Source organism: Littorina saxatilis, linkage group LG3 (genome assembly GCF_037325665.1).
Source record: "Littorina saxatilis isolate snail1 linkage group LG3, US_GU_Lsax_2.0, whole genome shotgun sequence".
Taxonomy (NCBI): domain Eukaryota; kingdom Metazoa; phylum Mollusca; class Gastropoda; order Littorinimorpha; family Littorinidae; genus Littorina; species Littorina saxatilis.
The window spans coordinates 5,546,623-5,564,208 of NC_090247.1; positions in this window are offsets into that span (position 1 = coordinate 5,546,623).

Below are 17,586 nucleotides of genomic sequence, written 5' to 3' on the forward strand. Positions count from 1 at the left end.
ACGAAAGAACATTAGCCTAACCGATACCAAAACATATACAGAACACACAATATCTGCCTTTGCCGCCACAGCAGAATAACAGCATATCTGTGTACTTGATTTTAGTCCAAAATAGGAAAACTGACAAGAAGTGTTAACAGAATGGAATGATTTGCACGGAACTATACAACCGCGCATTAATCGATCGCCTGCGCAGGTTGACTGGTTGAGTGAATAGGATTCGATCAAACTTTCGCAAAAAACCTCCTCTTTTCTTTGAATAACTGAAGAAAGGAGGAATAAAGAGGTTACACACCTCGTCTCAGTGATTATCAAAAATAATGGTCTCAGTTCGCGGTCATGAAAAAGCTCGCTAAAGCTCGCATTTTTCATGATCCGCGAACTTCGACCATTATTTTTGATAATCACTGAGACTCGGCATGTAACCTCTACAACTTGTTTCTTCTTCTTCGTCGTTCGCTCAGACATTACAACTTGTTTAAACCAAGCGACTTGTTTATTCTTCAAACCTTTTCTCCCCCAACCTGTCTAGCTGTCTTATCTTTTCAGGATCATTGCTCCAAAACGCCTTGTACAATTTCTTACCGTCTGGCAATCTCCCTAAACAACCCCGTGTGAACTCCATGTTTGCTGTCACACTGAATGAATCTCTACATGTTTACTCTCTTTTCAGTATGTGACGTCACTTCCTCGGGGCTATTTGTGGAGATAGGCATGGAGTCTCCCTAAACAACCCCGTGTGAGATCGAGGTTTGCTGTCTATTCTGTATCCTCTCGCCTCTTGTATCCACTTTCTGTCATTTTGTTTCATAAAGTTACGACTGAATAGGCGGGAACGTTTCTGTTTTCCCGAGACCAATGCAATAAGCGTGTTTCCAGCCAGACCCTTGTGAAAAAAAGCCAGACCAGTCATTGAGCTAACATTAAAAGCCCGCCGGCTAGCCAGCTTTATATTTGATTTCCCGCAGCCCTAATGTATTTGTAGATAATGCACTTGTTTGTTTGCGTTTCATCTCTTGTTTTTCTCCCTGCATTGTGTTCTCTCTGATGCCTCGGGCTTTATTTTATTACTCCTCCTATTGGCAACGGTCCGAGAATGCGATCTGTCAAGTTTTTGCTGTATCAAAAAACAAGTCATATCCGCGCGCTCTGTCTCTCTCTTATCTGGAAGACCGTAAAAAGCTGATGATACCTTGGGGGGGTGTTTTCATGGAGAATATTTATGGACAAATTATGGCTCCGGACATATTGATCCGAACAGAGACATGAAAGTGTCACCGACACGCTAAACAGCACTCGCGTCATCGCAGGAGTGAAAACTTCGTCGAAGCCAAAGATTGAATTTTGTGTCGTGTCTCTGTGGGGCCCACTTTGGGGACTCTTTTTACATTTAGTCAAGTTTTGACTAAATGTTTGAACATAGAGGGGGGAATCGAGACGAGGGTCGTGGTGTATGTGTGTCTGTGTGTCTGTGTGTCTGTCTGTCTGTCTGTCTGTCTGTCTGTCTGTGTGTGTGTGTGTGTAGAGCGATTCAGACAAACTACTAAACCGATCTTTATGAAATTTGACATGAGAGTTCCTGGGTATGATATCCTCAGACGTTTTTTTCATTTTTTTGATAAATGTCTTTGATGACGTCATATCCGGCTTTTCGTGAAAGTTGAGGCGGCACTGTCACGCACTCATTTTTCAACCAAATTGGTGGAAAATTTGGTCAAGTAATCTCCGACAAAGCCCGGACTTCGGTATTGCATTTCAGCTTGGTGGCTTAAAAATTAATTAATGACTTTGGTCATTAAAAATCGGAAAATTGTAAAAAATATATTTTTTTTATAAAACGATCCAAATTTACGTTCATCTTATTCTTCATTATTTTCTGATTCCAAAAACATATAAATATGTCATATTTGGATTAAAAACAAGCTCTGAAAATTAAAAATATAAAAATTATGATCAAAATTAAATTTTCGAAATCAATTTAAAAACACTTTCATCTTATTCCTTGTCGGTTCCTGATTCCAAAAACATATAGATATGATATGTTTGGATTGAAAACACGCTCAGAAAGTTAAAACGAAGAGAGGTACAGAAAAGCGTGCTATCCTTCTCAGCGCAACTACTACCCCGCTCTTCTTGTCAATTTTACTGCCTTTGCCATGAGCGGTGGACTGACGATGCTACGAGTATACGGTCTTGCTGCGTTGCATTGCGTTCAGTTTCATTCTGTGAGTTCGACAGCTACTTGACTATATGTTGTATTTTCGCCTTACGGGACTTGTTTATTTCTTTCCCCTCAAAGCATTTTTTTTAAACTTCCGCCAGCCCCCCCCCCCCCCCCTCCCCCTCACCGACTAACACATACACAAGCATCAGATGCTCTTGCCCACCAAGCTACCAGGATCCCCCCCCCCCCCCCCCCGCTTCATTTTATGATGCTCTCCTTACGTGATCTCAATGTTTAAAGCCTGGCCTAATATTAACTGGACGAAGTCGATTTCACGATGCTTTGGCACTGAACTGTCGGCAACACGACTTCTCAAAGTCAATGTCGGGCTCAACTAAGGATTACAACGTCATAGGATTGAAGTGATACTGCGCTGCAACAGTGTAAACTCGGTATCAATACTGACAACGGTTCCGCACTGCGGCTTGACTGACTATTAGGGTTTAACGTCCTCTTAGACCAACTGGTCTATATTGGGACAGGTATTGGTAATACGCTGAAGATATGGTGTGATACTTTGATTCGAACAAGCCCGCTGTGGCTGTCTTCTTCGACACACCAGCATTGGGTTTGTCTCGTCAAAGTATCGAAATACGATCATGATAATCAGAGACGAGAGATGATGCATGCGTGTCTTCGTGTTTTCCAAGCCCTGAGACTTTCGCTGTGAACGTGGGATCTTTTTCGTGGGCATGTGTGCACACGGGGGTGTTCGGACACCGAAGAGAGTCTGCACAAAGTTGACTCCGAGAAATAAATCTCTCGCCGAACGTGGGGATCGAACCCACGCTGATAGCGACCAACTGGCTACAAAGCCAGCGCGCTACCAACTGAGCTACGTCCCCGCCCGCACTACTGCGGCTTGACAGAATGGCTGTAAGAATGCACCCCTTCCTGAGTGAAGCAACTTGCAAACCAAATCAGATCTCTCCCAGGCTTCCACGCAGGGTACGACCTTCCTTCCGGTTCCCCATTCCACCAGGACACATGTCACACATCTACAGCCTGGCTACCTTCTGTGCAGCACGGGGTTTTGTTGTTGTTGAGTAACTTTATAAAATGGGCATAGTTCTCATTTATGAAACAGTTCATCAAATCAAAACAACATCTCGTTGTGCGTAGAAAGCAGCTATTACTATTAGTATGTGGAAGCCACACGCGGGAACGGTTTGGTATGGCACGTTATCGTGCACACTATCTCATTAGGTGTTCGTGATTTATTAACTTCTGTGTAAAAAGAATTACTTTTGCATCTCATTCGCCCATTCATGAAAATAAAAGGACTATCTGAGATACCAACTGCAAGAGCTGCTCCGTAAGGTAACAATCCGTAAAATGACACACAAAATGTCAAACCAGATAACCTCATTTTTTGTTTCTTTCATTATTTATTTCTCCTTTTTTTTCCCTCCAGTTTCAGAGCCAGGATTATGTGCCTTTTGCTTGAATTACGAGCGCGAAGCACGGAATAGACGACGAGAATCCAGAAACACTGGCGTTTGATCTTAATTCTAAATCGTCTTGTGTTTCTTCTGTCTTCGTCTGTCGTCCTCCGATATTCGTTTTCGTCTTTTACATTCTCTACAAGGTACAGCCCTTCCCGTGTAAACGATTCAGCTCATCATCTCAGATCTGACTGGGCTTTTACATTGGATAAGGCCTCAAACTCCACTTGGACAAATACCAAAAATCGACAGCCTGGCTGTTTTCTGTGCAGAATTGGATTTGTTATAAATTTGTATTTAATGTTTTTTATATCCGCTACTGTCAAAGTGAGAAATTTCTTCAAAACACAAAATCCAATTCTGTACAAACGGTTGTTATTTAGTATGTGTCAGGCGGGCGCAGTGGCGTGGTGGTAAAACGTCGGCCTCCTAATCGGGAGGTCGTGAGTTCGAATCCCGGTCGCTGCCGCATGGTAGGTTAAGAGTGGAGATTTTTCCGATCTCCCAGGTCAACTTATGTGCAGACCTGCTAGTGACTTAATCTCCTTCGTGGGTACACGCAAGCACACGACCCAGTGCGCACGGAAAAGATCCTGTAACCCATGTCAGAGTTCGGTGGGTTATAGAAACACGAAAATACCCAGCATGCCTCCGGCTCCTCCCCCGAAATCGGCGAATGCTGCCTGAATGGCGGGGTAAAAACGGTAAAAACGGTCATACACGTAAAAATCCACTCGTGCTAAAAACATGAGTGAACGTGGGAGTCTAAGCCCTAAGAAGTCTAAGAAGTCTAAGAAGTCTAAGAAGAAGAAGAAGAAGAAGAAGAAAGTATGTGTTCAAGATGAGAAATGGTACTACCCCATATAACAGCCTACCCAGATCCGAGATAAGGGCTGTGCCTCTTAATGACCAGCTCAACCATTAAATGCAAGACTAGATTCTTGAAACACAGGCCTTTGATCTTTGCTCTCAATCATCTTGTCTCAGTTTCTTTTCTCTTCGCCTGTCGCTCTTCGATACTTGTTTTTCCCGTGGATATTCCTTTTTCCCTCATAATAACGGCTTTGGTTTTCGCTATCTCGTCTATTCTCTCCCGTCGATTCTCTGTCTCTGTGTCTGTCTGTCTGTCTGTCTGTCTGTCTCTCTCTCCCTGTCTCTCTCTCTCTCCCTCTCTCTCTCCCTCTCTCTCTTCCTCACCCTCTCTCCCTCACTCTCTCTCCCTGTCTCTCTCTCTCAGTCTCTCTCTCCCTCTCTCTCTCCCTCTCTCTTTCTCTCTCCATCTCTCTCTCTCTCTCTCTCTCTCTCTCTCTCTCTCTCTCTCTCTCTCTCTCTCTCTCTCTCTCTCTCTCTCTATCTCTCTATCTCTCTCGTTTGGCTTTACTTTTTCTTTCTGCTGTAATTGTATCTCGAATTTTGTCACCCAAATCCACCCCACTTCCTTCTAACGGAATACTATCAAAGGTATGCCAGTAGGATTATCATTTTTGCACTTAAAGATTGTGCATACCAAAATATCACAAGCCTGGTAGCTTCCAGTGCAAACTGGATTTTTTTATGCTAAACTAATCAAGTGGGTTGACAGAGGCTCGCGTACGAAATTAATAATCGTTCCTTTTTGTTCCAGGCTTCCTTGCCCTGCTAACACTATAATTATTATTTCTTATGTTCTTTTAAAAAAAAAGTTTTTGATCAAGCAGAAATCATCTACTTACCGACAGGAAGAAACCTTTTTGCGAGAAAAAAAACCCCAAACATTATTTACTGTTTTTCTGAGGAAAGCATTATTGCCCTACTTCAGACGTGGGAATAAAAAACAATATTTACTGTTTTACTGAGGAAAGCACTATTGCCCTACTTCAGACGTGGGAACAAAAAACATTATTTGCTGTTTTACTGAGGAAAGCACTATCGCCCTACGTTTACTTTTGATTTGTTGATGATACAGTACATCACGAATACTTCTGTTGTCGTTGGAAGAATTAAATGTAAGTTTTACGCCCTCACGGCAAAGCCATTAGGAGCATGTTACACGCAAAAACCCGGCTTTGTATAACAAAATAAAAAATAAAAATGCAGGTGTGGGGGGGGGGGGGGGGGTGTTAATAGCTGGCTGCTGGCTGCGAGACGAGACCTGAAAATTTAATGGGCTAGGGACCGGGTTGGGTCGTCTTGTCGTTGTTATGAAAACGTGTCTAAAGGCACATTCCTTTCTGTCAAAACGCGTCTGTTATCTATATCAGATCTGTCCCAGCGTTTACAAGACACAAGACCATCCCTCCACTTGGGCGTATACCAAAAGTTAACATCCTGCATGCTTGTTTTCTGCACTGAGTGGACCTTTTTTTATGGAAAAGTTGATTTCTGTTCGGTATCAATCGTATTCTTCTCTGAATTATTTTTTTGATATCAACTAGTATCGAGTTGTGAAACAAAAAAAAAGTTGAAAACCAATTCTACACAGGAAGCACGTTTTCGATTTTTCGTTAAAAATAATAAGTAATAAAAGTATCTGCTCAGCAACTGAGCGAAAGCACACACACACACACACACACATACACACACTAACACACACACACACTAACACACACACACAAACACACACACACACGCACACTCACACACACACACACACACACACACACATGCGTGCGAGAGAGAGAGAGAGAGAGAGAGAGAGAGAGAGAGAGAGAGAGAGAGAGAGAGAGAGAGAGAGAGAGAGAGAGAGAGTCAGTGTATGTGCGTGTACTGGAGGTTGTAAAAAAAACACCAAAAAACGATACATTATCTTTTACAAAAAGTACTGGTGGTATCCCGACGGTACAGAACAAAGCAAATTGATGACTTCTTCCACCTAACCGAAATGAGCCAGCCATCGACTTGTCGACAGAATACACGCGAGCGGAAGAAACGTTGAGTGGAAGAAGCTGTAATTACGTTTGGGGAGACGGAAATAGTGAGGAGGGGAGTTGGGATTGGGACTTGGGGTTAGAAAGGGCTGGTTCTCAAACTGGACTTCAGTGGCTGATGCAACTGTAATAAGATTTCTGTTCCTGTGGGTGGGGTGGGGTGGGGGTGGGGAGAGCAGGGGGATTGGGTCGGGAGGAGTGTGTATGTGTGAGAGTGTGCTGTAGACACAGAGAATGAGTGAGCGAGAGAGAGAAGGTGTGTGTGTGTGTGTGTGGTTGTGCTTGCGAGAGAGAGAGATTCAGGGTGTGTGCATGTTTGCTTGTGTGTGTGTGTGTGTGTGTGTGTGTGCATGTGTGTGTGTGTGCTTGCGTGTGTGCTTGCGTGTGTGCTTGTGTGTTTGTGTGTGTGTGTGTGTGCGTGCTTGCGTAGGTGCGTGTGTACGTGTGTGTGTGCGTGCGGAGAGAGTCAGTGTGTGTGCGTGTTTGCTTGTGTGTGTGCTTGCGTGTGTGTGTGCGTGCTTGCGTACGTGCATGCGTGTGTGTGGTTTATGTGAAAAATGTACAGGAAAAAATGTGCTGTCCCTGGCACTAGGACACTCTAATGAGACTTGGAATCTGTCATGGGTAAGACGGCTAAATTCAAGACATATTTGAAAGACAAAGGAAGATTATGTCTGTCCTCTTCAATCTTCGAAGAATTCTCTAACTTTCAGCGTTTAAGGCGCAGTCCTTTCCGTATACACGATTGGACTCTCCATCTCTCACCATCTCTCACCCTCTCTCACCATCTCTCACCATCTCTCTCCATCTCTCACCATCTCTCTCCATCTCTCTCCATCTCTCACCATCTCTCACCATCTCTCACCCTCTCTCACCATCTCTCACCATCTCTCTCCATCTCTCACCATCTCTCTCCATCTCTCTCCATCTCTCACCATCTCTCACCATCTCTCTCCATCTCTCACCATCTCTCACCATCCATCTCTCACCATCTCTCTCCATCTCTCACCATCTCTCACCATCTCTCTCCATCTCTCACCATCTCTCGCCATCTCTCACCATCTCTCACCATCTCTCTCTCCATCTCTCTACATCTCTCTCCATCTCTCACCATCTCTCACCATCTCTCACCATCTCTCTCCATCTCTCACCATCTCTCACCATCCCTCACCATCCCTCACCATCTCTCTCCATCTCTCACCATCTCTCACCATCCCTCACCATCCCTCACCATCTCTCACCATCTCTCACCATCCCTCACCATTTCTCACCATCTCTCACCATCTCTCTCCATCTCTCACCATCTCTCACCATCTCTCACCATGTCTCACCATGTCTCTCCATCTCTCTCCATCTCTCACCATCTCTCTCCATCTCTCACCATCTCTCACCATCTCTCACCATCTCTAACCTGATCATGCCATAATTATCGAAAAAGGCCATATCTCCACTTGGATACATCCAAACAATCAACATCCCCACTTCTTCCTGTTTAGAGTGGACTGGGTGGCCGAGTGGACTGGGTGGCCGAGTGGACTGGGTGGCCGAGTGGACTGGGTGGCCGAGTGGACTGGGTGGCCGAGTGGACAGGGTGGCCGAGTGGACTGGGTGGCCGAGTGGACTGGGTGGCCGAGTGGACTGGGTGGCCGAGTGGACTGGGTGGCCGAGTGGACTGGGTGGCCGAGTGGACTGGGTGGCCGAGTGGACTGGGTGGCCGAGTGGACCGGGTGGCCGAGTGGACTGGGTGGCCGAGTGGACTGGGTGGCCGAGTGGTAACGCACTTGCGCTCGGAAGCGAGAGGTTGCGAGTTCGACCCTGGGTCAGGGCGTTAGCAATTTTCTTCCCCCTTTCCTAACCTAGGTGTTGGGTTCAAGTGCTAGTCTTTCGGATGAGACGAAAAACCGAGGTCCCTTCGTTGTACACTACATTGGGGTGTGCACGTTAAAGATCCCACGATGGACAAAAGGGTCTTTCCTGGCAAAATTGTATAGGCATAGATAAAAATGTCCACCAAAATACCCGTGTGACTTGGAATAATAGGCCGTGAAAAGTAGGATATGCGCCGATATGGCTGCGATCTGCTGGCCGATGTGAATGCGTGATGTATTGTGTAAAAAAATTCCATCTCACACGGCATAAATAAATCCCTGCGCCTTGAATATGTGCGCGATATAAATTGCATAAAATAAAAATAAAATAAATCCCTGCGCTTAGAACTGTACCCACGGAATACGCGCGATATAAGCCTCATATTGATTGATTGATTGATTGAAAACTTATGATGAAATTAATTCCCAATGGTCACTTGTGTTAACCTTTGAAATTAATTCTCAACAAAAAAAATCTCACTTTTCGCAGGAAATCATGAGGGAGTTGATTTTGGGTGTGTGACGAAGTGGAGGGATGGTGTTATCTCGTTTCAAAGCCTTGCCAGATATGACATGGAAAGGCGATCTTTTTCCACGAGAAGGACTTTTATGCTTGGCGCTGGTGGACAATATTCACTTTTTTGGCCAAATCTCTTTTTGGCCAAAACTTTGCTTTTTTGGCCAAAACCGCCAGTTTTGTCCAAAAAAGTGTGTTTTTGGCCAAAAAATTGTCTTTTTGGCCAAAAAAGTGAATATTGTCCACCAGCGCCAAGCATAGACTTTGAAGGATACGTTCGGAGCTGCAGGCGATGGATGGAGGAACATTTATAACTGGGTTTTATTTTTCATCCTGCTTGACATATGATCGCCACCTGAAGAAAAGTATCAAATGAAGGCATGCTTTCTTGTCATCCATGCAGCGACGTTGAAAAATAGCTGGGAGATGTGCCGGTAAAAATAAAATTTATTTTCATTCTGCATTTGTGTCTGTCTGTCTGTCTTTCTTTCTGTCGTCCGTCTCTCTCTCTCTCTCTCTCTCTCTCTCTCTCTCTCTCTCTCTCTCTCTCTCTCTCTCTCTCTCTCTCTCTCTCTCTCTCTCTCTCTCTCTCACTCTCTCTCTCTCTCTCTCGCTCGCTCGCTCTCTCTCTCTCTCTCTCTTCTCTCTCTCTCTCTCTCGTAGCCTTAAACCTAAAAAATAATGTTCCATCATCATCATCATCATCATCATCATCTCTCTCTCTCTCTCTCTCTCTCTCTGTCTCTCTCTGTCTCTCTCTGTCTCTCTCTGTCTGTCTCTCTCTCTTTAGGTTTTCATGATTTGAGTTGATGCCTTCTGAACTTCAACATTAGAGTGAATTCACAAGCTTGGGTACACACACACACACACACACACACACACACACACACACACACACACACACACACACACACACACACACACACACACACACACACACACACACACATACACACACACCCGCGCACGGCATGCGCAATGCACCCAAAAGGTCAGCCGAAAAAAAATCCAACAAGTGAAAACAGATATTTAATTACACCAGCCATGAATTTTGATTGGCTGCCACTCAGATGCGCGGCCACGTGTGTTACTCATCCATCAAGCAAACGCATTTTGTTTTCGTTTCTAACGTTTTGAAGGCTTTAAATCCTCGAAGAGAAAAGTGGTTTTGCGGGATATCCCGAAATGATCAAGCTGGCTTTTCATACACCTCATTATCAGGCCTCCGTCCATTAAAACATTTTTAAAACATTAAGAAGACATGAGAAATAAAATTCTAACTGAATGTAAAATGACTTCCGCATTCATTTGAAGTTCAGTATACCACTTTAACGTCGTTTTTCTTTTTGCAGAATTAATTTATCTTTTTAAAATTGGACAAATGGTTCAGACATAGCCAGTTATGAAAGTAACAAAATAAGTTGAAAGTCCTTTTCCCCCGTTCAAAACAATGTGCAAATCACGATGGATCTGTCTGTCTTTACTTGATACCCCCATTCCATACATCCGTTCTAGCTTCCGTTCCCAGCTACCACGATGAGACGCTGCGTAAACGGCCGTTTTTGGCATCTGTGAGCAGCGTCTGACCGCAGTGGCAGCTGGGAACGGAAGCTAGAGCGGGTGTGTGGAATGGGGGTATGACAACGCAGTGTGTAAGGCCAAAAAAAAAAATAGGTCTGTTTACGGTAACCCGACCGACCCTAGTTTTTTCGCGCGACCCTAGACTTTTTTTTTGGCATTTGGGAAAAAAAGAGAAAAATTCTTGGTTTTTTTGGCAAAATAACGTAAAAATATGTTTTTTGGGAAAAAAAAACCAAAAAACATCCCGACCTACCGACCCTATTTTTTTGGCCTATGTTACCGTAAACAGACCTATTTTTTTTTTTTGGCCTAAGAGGGCTAGCGTTGCGTTACCATTGCGTTAAGTTCCATTAACGATCCATGAGTTCCGTTGCCGATGTGTTAAGGTTCCAATACCGTTCATTTGGAACGGGCGGGGAATGGCTACAATTTTGAACATGCAGCCCGAACTCACCCGTCCCAACCGTTACTACCGTTCCAAGGAGTTCCGTTAAAGTCCATTGGCGTTCCATTAAGGTCCCCTCCCGATCCCTCCCACTCCCGTGCCGTTCCTTGGTCGCTACGGGAACGGGACCTAGAACGGATGTGTGGAATGGGGGTATGAGGTAAGAGCATGTTTCTACTTGGACACATACCAATATTCGGAGCCTCGTTGCTTTCTGCGCGGAGAGAACTTTTCGTCGTTGTTGCAGAATTAACTTCGTTCCTGAAATCTATGTCAATCTTTAAACTTGACTCAGCAATCAAATTCCAAGCCTGCACAGAAAACAGACATGCTCTGGAGTTTTCGTATGCGTGCTTGTGAAGGAAGGGTGCTTTAAGTCAGTGTAAATTCTGGAGCAGATCTATGGTGGTGTACAGTATCGTTTGCACGAGAAGGATAGCATCTTTAAAAGCGTGTCGATGACATAGAGCATATAGCTTGCATTGCTTTTAACACAGTTTTAAATATGCTGCTATTTTCAAACAAGGCTGTCCGATTAGACCCCCAAACACACACATACACACACACCCTTAATTGACACCCATGTCAATGCGCAACATTAATTTACCAATACAAGTCCCAATCTGCCCACATAGAAGCTATAATTATTGTACATTGTTGGTACGTGTCAAAGTAGAAGAGTGATCTTAGGCCAAACAAAAATATATGTTGGTATCGGGTAACGTGACTAAACAAAGATAGGGTCGGTTGGTCGGCTTTTTTTTTTATTTAATTTTTTTTTCGATTTTTAAAAGAGGTTACTTCCCTTATTCTCGGTATGGTTCGCAAAATGTGCCAAAAGTTTAGTTTATTTTGAGAAATGAAAAAAAAAGTTTTAGGGTTGGCGGGAAAACTAGGGTCGGTCGGGTTTTGTTTAAACAGTATTTTATTCGTAAACAGACACATGATAATATAACAACATCATTAAGAAGGTCGGTCGGGTTACCCTAAACCAACATATATTTTTGTTTGGCCTTATCCCGTCTTAAAGCCAGAGTAGATTTGTGATGGTGAACATAAAACGCTTACATGAGGAGGTATGTAGCTGTTATAGTAAATTAACAAAACTAGTACATTTACAAATTTCCAAAAATGTTCAGTAAAATTTACAAAAATTAATGTTTCACTCGCGGAATCGTTATGATTTGAAGGGTTCGGCAATATGTAAATTAACTGAAAATATGTTTCACAGAAAATCTACCTCTTTGTAAATTGAGTGAAATCCATTAATTGATTCCGGCATACTTAAAAATCAAACAGGTAAAACAGTAACATTTACTAATTTACTGAGAAAAAAAGGAAATGTGTAAATGTCCCAGTTTGTTTATTTAATTTACCGTGACATGACAAATCTTCAATGATTCCAATCGCATCCTTTTCTCTTCAAGTGTGCACGTATTGGCAAGAGCTAAGATGACTATTGACCCCCTTAGAGGAGTTCTGCGCATGTCATTACCAGAGGGAATAAATATCTTCTTCCTATGCCGAGACGCTGAAAGTGGTGAGACAGATAAATGTTTACCGTCCAGGGAGGGAGAAGCTTTGCCTTGTCAATCAGCAAAATTGAATCAGCAAAGAATCCCCAAATGTCCTTAACCTGGATAGAGTGGAAAATGTTTTGGGGCCCGGTAGCTCAGTTGGTAGAGCACTGGTCTTGTGATCCGCGGGTCACGGGATCGAATCCGGGCCGAATTCGGGCGACCCGAATTTCCCAGCGATGGGACAATAAAGTAATGACAATGAAAATGAAAAATAAATTCTTGTGAACTCATTCATCTAAAAGACCCACTTGTGTCAGTTTCACAGTTCATTCTTCGAAAACGTCTCACTCTGCACACAGAGAACAGCTGTGCAGTTGATCATTTGGGATGTGTGTAGTTCGGGATGTGTGTAATTTGGGATGTGTGTAATTCGGGATATGTGTAATTCGGGATGTGTGTAATTCGGGATGTGTGTAATTCGGGATATGTGTAATTTGGGATGTGTGTAATTTGGGATGTGTGTAATTTGGGATGTGTGTAATTTCGGGATTTGTGTAATTTGGGATGTGTGTAATTTGGGCTATGTGTAAATCGGGATTTGTGTAATTTGGGGTGTGTGTAATTCGGGATATTTGTGTAATTCTAGGGACGGTCAGGGCTGGATCAAAGTCGGAAGTAACTGGGTTCCGGAAGCCCCCCCCCCCCCCCCTCCCTTTGCCTGGCAAATGTACCTTTTTTTTCTCAAACAGAGACACCAAAATACCGATATCAAATTCTGAATTTCAACAGCATCTGGGAGGGGGGAGGCCAGCCCCAGTACCCCAGCCTCTTTCTGAAAGCCCCTCTCCCTCTTATACGCTGAGTCCAATCCTGATGGTCCTATCTAATGTAAAATCCTGGCTAGATCTACGATAATAATAATATTAATAATTGACAGTAAGTACTGGTGTCACATGACTGATGTGAACCAGTTGATTGGCTAATGGCGATGCGCTAAAACTGTTAGCGCACTCCAAGAGTGCGCTAACTTTTCCACAAAGCGTATTCTTCCGCCCTTTACCCAAGCGAGACTGTACTCTCATCCTCAGAATTAATTAATGACATGTAGCTTATATTCTTCACAATACCATATGACCATACATTTCCTGCTTCTCAATTAAAGCAGAAGGTTTTTTTTCTGACAGATTGCATGTGCCTGTGCCACAGTTGCCACTGATCTAAAAATAGAACCCGCTGTGTCTAATTTTTACATTTAGTCAAGTTTTGACTAAATGTTTTAACGTAGAGGGGGGAATCGAGACGAGGGTCGTGGTGTATGTGTGTCTGTGTGTCTGTCTGTGTGTGTGTAGAGCGATTCAGACTAAACTACTGGACCGATCTTTATGAAATTTGACATGAGAGTTCCTGGGTATGATATCCTCAGACGTTTTTTTCATTTTTTTGATAAATGTCTTTGATGACGTCATATCCGGCTTTTCGTGAAAGTTGAGGCGGCACTGTCATGCTCTCATTTTTCAACCAAATTGGTTGAAATTTTGGTCAAGTAATCTTCGACAAAGCCCGGACTTCGGTATTGCATTTCAGCTTGGTGGCTTAAAAATTAATTAATGACTTTGGTCATTAAAAATCTGAAAATTGTAAAAAAAATATTTTTTTTATAAAACGATCCAAATTTACGTTTATCTTATTCTCCATCATTTGCTGATTCCAAAAACATATAAATATGTTATATTTGGATTAACAACAAGCTCTGAAAATTAAATATATAAAAATTATTATCAATTTTTTTTCCGAGATCAATTTAAAAACACTTTCATCTTATTCCTTGTCGGTTCCTGATTCCAAAAACATATAGATATGATATGTTTGGATTAAAAACACGCTCAGAAAGTTAAAACGAAGAGAGGTACAGAAAAGCGTGCTATCCTTCTCAGCGCAACGAATACCCCGCTCTTCTTGTCAATTCCACTGGCACTGCCTTTGCCACGGGCGGTGGAGTGACGATGCTACGAGTATACGGTCTTGCTGCGTTGCGTTGCGTTCAGTTTCATTCTGTGAGTTCGACAGCTACTTGACTAAATGTTGTATTTTCGCCTTACGCGACTTGTTTTTCAGTTTCGACTTGCGAAGATTCTTCTCATAATTATGCCGTGTTAGTGGCATGTAGCTTATTATCCACATTACCAAATGATGAGTTAGTATACAATTCCCAGCAGCTAACAGAAAACACAAGTGTTATTCCGATAACGTACCAGCTAGATCAGCATTTGGAAGTCGACTGACTCGACTCTGTCATACGTAGCAGACTACACTGAAATACGACTGCATCAGTTCAGTAAATGAAAGGTTTCCGAATTATTATTTCAAGGCAAGAACAATCGGAATCGAAAACGTGTAGGGTTTAGAACGTTCTTACCATAGATAAGACGTATCACCTGCCTGCCTCATGCGTGCAGACTCAGTGCAACGTGACGAGCAATTTTTGTTTTTGAAATGAGACTGCAGTGGTTCGATTGCCATAGCCTAGCAGACGACATAAACCCCGCTCAGCAAATTAACATGTTGGGCAAATGTGAACGATAAAACGATGGGGATATAATACGTGTAGGGTTCAGAGCATTCTTACCGTTCATACTGATTTAGTACCAGACTCCCCGATGAGTGAAGATACCACACGAGAAACATGCCACATTTATTTTGAAAATGTGCTAACCGTCGACCTTGGGGTTAGTCAATTCAAGGGGAGTCACTCTGCACAGTCAGTCCGTCGAAGCTCGACTGGAGGTTTCGAATCGCAAATAACCAAGAACACAGTCCTTTCTCCGAGTTCAAATGAGGTCTGTCTGAAAGATCATCACTGTTTAGCTTAACGCTACACTGGAATTTACCAACAGAAATTAAAACAAGAGTTTGCGTGTGACGAAAGCACGACACACTTCAGACAGCCCACACAAAAGTAGATCTTCCACGACCTGACCACACAGTTATGTCTATTCAAATGCGCGTAGCAAAATATGCGTGTTGTATCTTCTTTTTTCTCTGGCGGTACCGACAATATCGTTATTGAAACAATCCCAGTGCACTAAGGGATATAGAGCAAATCTCGAAAATAATGATTGAACTCAGCGCTATGCACTTCGTTCAATAATGAATTTTCTCGATTTGCTCTATAAATCCCTCAGTGCACTGGGATGTATCAATAACTTAAATAATAATAATGATAATAATTGTCAGTAAGTACTGGTGTCACATGACTGATGTGAACGAGTTGATTGGCTAATGGCGATGCGCTTAAATCTGTTAGCGCACTCTTGGAGTGCGTTAACTTTTCCACAGAGCGTATTCTTACGCCCTTTGACAAAGCGAGACAGTACTCTCATCCTCAGAATTAATTAATGACATGTAGCTTACATGAAACAATCCCAGTGCACTAAGGGATTTATAGAGCTTCGTTCAATAATGAATTTTCTCGATTTGCTCTATAAATCCCTTAGTGCACTGGGATGTCTCAATAACTTAAATGATAATATCTGGACATTTTTAGGTGCCTAACCTATGGCTCTAGGCCCTTTTACAAAAGAACATAATACAGAATAGAACAATTAAATGTACAACCTACATAAAACAATTAACCATACGGACAAAAATCACCACATGTACTGTTCACACGATATGCATATGCTATACACACTATATACACACATACCCAGCTAACACTTTCAACAAGCATGCCAACTTTGTGGGAGAGGAGTACGTGCAGAAATGGAATGGAAAAGACATTAGGCCGGTGTAACACGAAATTTTTACTCCACAAAAAATTTACTCCGGAGTAAATATTTCGTACGAAATTTTTACTCCGAGTACACTTTTCGTACGAGAAAAGAACTCCCCAAGGCACGAAAAGATTACTCCCTCCACGAAATTTTTACTCCCCATTTTTTTTACTTCCAGTAACAATCTTGTACGCAAAATTGGGATGCGGGCGAAGGGATAATGCCAATAAGTGATCTCGCGCACACGAATGTCGCGCTACCCTCCTTCCACCCCTTCCACCACCAAGACTAACAGGAGACAAGGGAGTAAAAATTTCGTACACCTGGCATGGGAAGTTAAATTGCTCGTGTTGGGGTGAAGTAATTTATTCGTTATTTATTCGTCAGTGGAGTAACATTTTTGTACGAAATGTTTACTCGGAACTCACCTGTCTTGGGGAGTAATTTTCTCGTGCAATGGGGGAGTGCTTTTTTCGTAAAGGGAGTAACTTTTTCGTACGAAATGTTTACTCCGGAGTAAAAATCTCGTGGGAGTAATTTTCTCGTTTTACAGGGGCTTGGTGTAATATTGTGTGAAAAGGAAAGTTTTCAACTGTTGTTTGAAAGAGCTGAGAGAGATGCAGTGTCTGACAGAGAAGGGAAGAGAGTTCCAGAGTGGTGGTGCAGCACAGCAGAAGGTTCTTGCTCCGTGCTGCTTTCTGTTGACGCGCTCAAATTTTAGTAGCCTGGTGTCAGCGGATGATCTGAGTGTGCGTGAACAGAATCGTTTCTACGAGAAGAACTGTACCTTTAATTATCTGCAAATTCAGAAGGATTATAAAATAAGGGACCTCCACAGCGATATACAGGCTTTTCTCAATGTTATTTATATATCGATTTTCTTACATGGTTTCAAAGTTTAATCAACCGCCACACGCTACCGGGCATTTAGGTCGCCTGAATAAATAAATCACCGAGCTTAGCTTCAGGTGTCAATCGGATATCAAGTCCTGGGCACGTTCATTGTAATATATATTGCACGAGTGTGTGTGCTCTCACATACAGGGAGACAAAGAGACACACACAAAGACAGATGGACAGACAGGTAAACACACAGACAGACAAATAGACATAAAAAACAAACACATGCATTGCTTAGAAATACGCGTACATCGATCCACACACACACACACACACACACACACACCTCCCCTTAACTGGCAACAGCTGTTGGCTCATGAGAATGGTAATTAATTCTCACAAGCATAGAAGTCAGCATGTAATAAAACACGCTGATTTCTGACAGATTAATACAGTTCATTTAATTA